Below are 4003 nucleotides of genomic sequence, written 5' to 3'. Positions count from 1 at the left end.
TGTAAGCCCTCGTAGAAAAGGGATTGGCCCTAGCAGGTGCTAACTGGCTCACTGTAGACATAGAAAGAAAGGAGTGGTGGCAATAAATGTATCTTTATAGTAACAAAGCAACACTGTTCACCTGTATGAGTTGATAACTGTAGTTAATATTAACCAACTTCTGCTTTGATGAAAGTCAAACGTGAGACACACCCTCTGAGCAAAAGTCTCCTCTGCTGGCAGTGTGCTGATAGTCGATCACAAAATGCAAAAAGCATGTTAACAATAAGAGCGTCAACAAACACTTGACGGAATGTACCGGAAACTTGTCCTTGCATTTACTCAAACATGCTCTGCGCGTTATGGGAACTCATGACTTATTGTTTAGGAACAACCAGCTACCTATTCACACCTGAGATTTACCTTCAATTTACATTTTTCTCCCATCATGCAACAGTAAATGTATTAATTCTTTAGGTGGAGATTAACAGTCACTGTCTCCATATTGATCAAATACTTCCACACTGTCAAGGCTGAACATTTCCTTTTAAAAATGCCATTACTTTTAAAGTCTTGCAATTACAAGTGTACATGAAAGGTCTAACTTTACTATTTTAGTGTTGACTGGCGGTTAACCTTTTTACATTCTTGAAATACATTGTAAGTAACCGTACTGCAAGAAAGTAAGGTCATTTTCCATTCACACAAGTTTTTCAATTAAAAAAAAAACTAACTTTGTGTCCGCTTGATTTACATTAGCATGGATTATTATTTTTTATATTGTCTTTTTAAAACTACAAGTATTAATTAAAAATGTAAAACAATGTTTTAGGCAAGAGCTTAAATGAGCCATGTGTGTTAAGAGTTACTTATAACAGTTTTTATGGTGAATGACAAACACTTGTGAGCAGAGGATTGAACCATGTCAGAAGGAACAGCAAAGAACACTACTTTTATTATAAGGATTTAGTGTATATTAACATGGAATAAACACCATTTGGACAAAAATGAATACTGTTAAATCTGGTGAGTTCATAGATAAGCTACAGAGTCGGAACTTACCACCAGTAGCCACTGACCAGGGTGAGGGTCACCGTCCATCAAGCTGGGGGAGAAATTTAGGGAAACATCCGCTCAAACCTAATGAAAACAATTTTTGATATTTCACTCGAACACAGCCCCAGTTTGAGCAGGCACAGGATTTCTGCAGTCAAGGAAAGACAACATTAAAACAAGTCATTAAAGTCATCAAGCAATGCATTTAAAAAGTAGTAATAATACTAAATAACTCAAATTAACTCTCACCACAGGCTTACGGGATGAGGAGCAGTGTGGTTTATACAGCCTGGGAATTTGCTTTATATATATATACAAATATACATACACATATATAGGAAACATAATGAGCTACACCTGGTGCCTATTGGGGCCTAATCAGGCTTAAGGTGGACTGATCTTTAAGGCGGACCAGCAAACACCCTTTGACACCCTAATTGAAAACATGAAGGTTACAGTAAAAATGTACAATTTCACATATTAAATGTGTGTTTTTACAGAAAAGCAGTACAGCCTACATTGCAGTAGGCCTACAGGGAATTAGAGGTGTATTGTTTCACCAGGTGGCACCAGAGTATTTGTTAACAGAAGATAAGGGATCCAATTTGTCAGGCCTTCAGATCTGATTGCTGCCAATTACAGCAATCATCATTAGTCAAATGTATTTATTATGTAGTAGAAGTAGTAGTATTTGTAATACTTAGCAGCTGTTGTTGTAGTTGTTTTGGTACTTCAAACAACATTAATTACTGTAGGTTCACTTCACTAAAACAGCAGCCAACACAACACATGGCATTTAAAATGAAACTAAATGATAAATGTCTTTAGTTTGGAAAGAAACAAGTTCAGGGGAATCAGTGGGCTACAATTCATGACACATATTAACACATTGTTGGTGTGAGTTTGGGTCACACTTTCTGATGCGTCACATCCATTCTCTGTTCGACTTCCTGTCTCTCTGTGATGGATGTTTGAAAGAAAGAATGGACACAACGATATAACAGAAACTCATACCCGGTGTTTACTGTCTATAAAATAATGCAGTAATTTATATGAAATTCTTTGGTTGATGCTTTCGCCCACATAGTGACAAACAAACTATGACACATGGAAAATTCAGCAGCAGTGTGGCTGTGTGTCAAAATTAGGTGTGAATCTATAAGGTCTATTCTGTTTCTTGTCAAGCTTTTAGTTTTAGTTTCAGAGCAGAGGCCAACACTTTTAAACTTTTTGACAATAGCAGCTTGCAGGAACGGACACACACAGGCACAGGCACATACCAAGGCAGTGATACCACAGAGTGTTTCCACTGCAGTAGTTGGGGGATGTGGTTTTCTTCTTTTTTAGTTGTTGAGAAGAGGAAGAGTGCTGCTCAGTCACTGGTCCCACCTACATCTTTGTGGCAGCTGCTGCTCAGACGCCTTTTCCTTTGACCCGTAGGTTGATCTTTACTCAACCCTCAGCTTTTTTTCTGTAAAAATGACACCTGCTAGCCTTACTGTTTTTGCGGGTTATATTTTAATCTCACCAAATAAAACAGTAGAACTACTACTTAAACCAAGTATTACTTGGTTTAAGTATTATTTAGATATTAGTATTATTATTGAACTTGCAGTAATAATATGAAAAACTGTATGAGTATAAAGAGGAAGACTATAGAGGAAGATCTTAAGTATCAAGCACAACCTTTTATTATTAAAGTACTATAATATTAATAATATGTGATAGTCGTTTTCAGGCGTGCTAGTGTGGACGGAAAACGATGCTGAAACGCCAGTGTGGACGGAGATTGTTTTAATTTTAAGCAAAACCCGTTTCAAAACAAAAACTTATTAGTGTGGATGTAGTCTTTATTTAACCTCAAATTCAGGACATTGTTCCCATTGAAATTTTTTTTTTAATACCAACTATGGTTATAAAAAAACATACAATCTACTATTTAAGAACAATTCTGGTTACATGCGGTCGAGTGGTTACTCTCTAGACATTGATTTGACTAAACGAGTGCACATCCAGGACAGCAGAATCCCAAACTATCACGTTAACGGTTTTTGCTATATTTACCCCACGGAGGCTTCTTGTACCCTAGATACATATCCTGTTGATGCTCAAGTACATTCTGAGTAAACATGCTTTGCGGTCTGTCAAAGCAGAGAAATGGCTAGCCACAGCCTACTGTTCAGCCGCTGTGTGTGGCTTTGCTCGTTTCACAGACATTGACATGCAAATAGGACCACTGCAGTGCTTTGAAATAAACAAGGTAAAAGACCAGTGTTGAATAAAACAAACTATTTTTGAGAAGCTACATATGACACATCCATATTTAGCATTTCAGAAACTATTTCAAATGCTCTTTTTGTTCCCATCTAGATATTTAAGCTCTCTGCAGTAATCTAATGCAACTATTGTAAACCATTAATCTCTTTTATGAAAACAAATCGGTGTGAAATCTGGTAAAACTCTGTGATATTTGTATCTTTAGAGGAAAGACAGATTTAAGTAAGTTACTTCAGCTCTATTTCTGTAACATGTAGACAGAGTCTTGCATGCCACTTAGTTCCTGAGATGAGAAGATGACATACAGTATCTCCTCTGAAGTGGTAAATCCCACCAACGGACACATATACAGCAAGCTTTTATCATCAAAGCACAAAGATGGCAACCTGATGTGGATTTAGGTGTGAGGAGAAACTGTTATCACAAGTCTCTGTGTTCATTGCCTGCTCTCTCATTCAAAAGCCTCAACACAAACATGATTCTAACATTATTTAATGTCCTCTGGGGAAATGTGATTAAATCCTACAGGGATACAATTGTATTTAGACTACATGTGATGCAATGTTTGAGTTGTACTAAACTTAAATATTAATACAGGAAGAGTATCTGTGACATATTCCCCAGAGTAGTAGTAATTTTAGCAACTATTTTATAAGATTAACACATTTAACCAAAATCACATCAAGATAAT

Source organism: Anarrhichthys ocellatus, unplaced genomic scaffold (genome assembly GCF_004355925.1).
Source record: "Anarrhichthys ocellatus isolate YVR2014 unplaced genomic scaffold, GSC_Weel_1.0 scaffold27, whole genome shotgun sequence".
Classification (NCBI taxonomy): Eukaryota; Metazoa; Chordata; class Actinopteri; order Perciformes; family Anarhichadidae; genus Anarrhichthys; species Anarrhichthys ocellatus.
The sequence above is the reverse complement of the archived record's forward strand: the minus strand, read 5'-3'. Positions refer to the sequence as shown.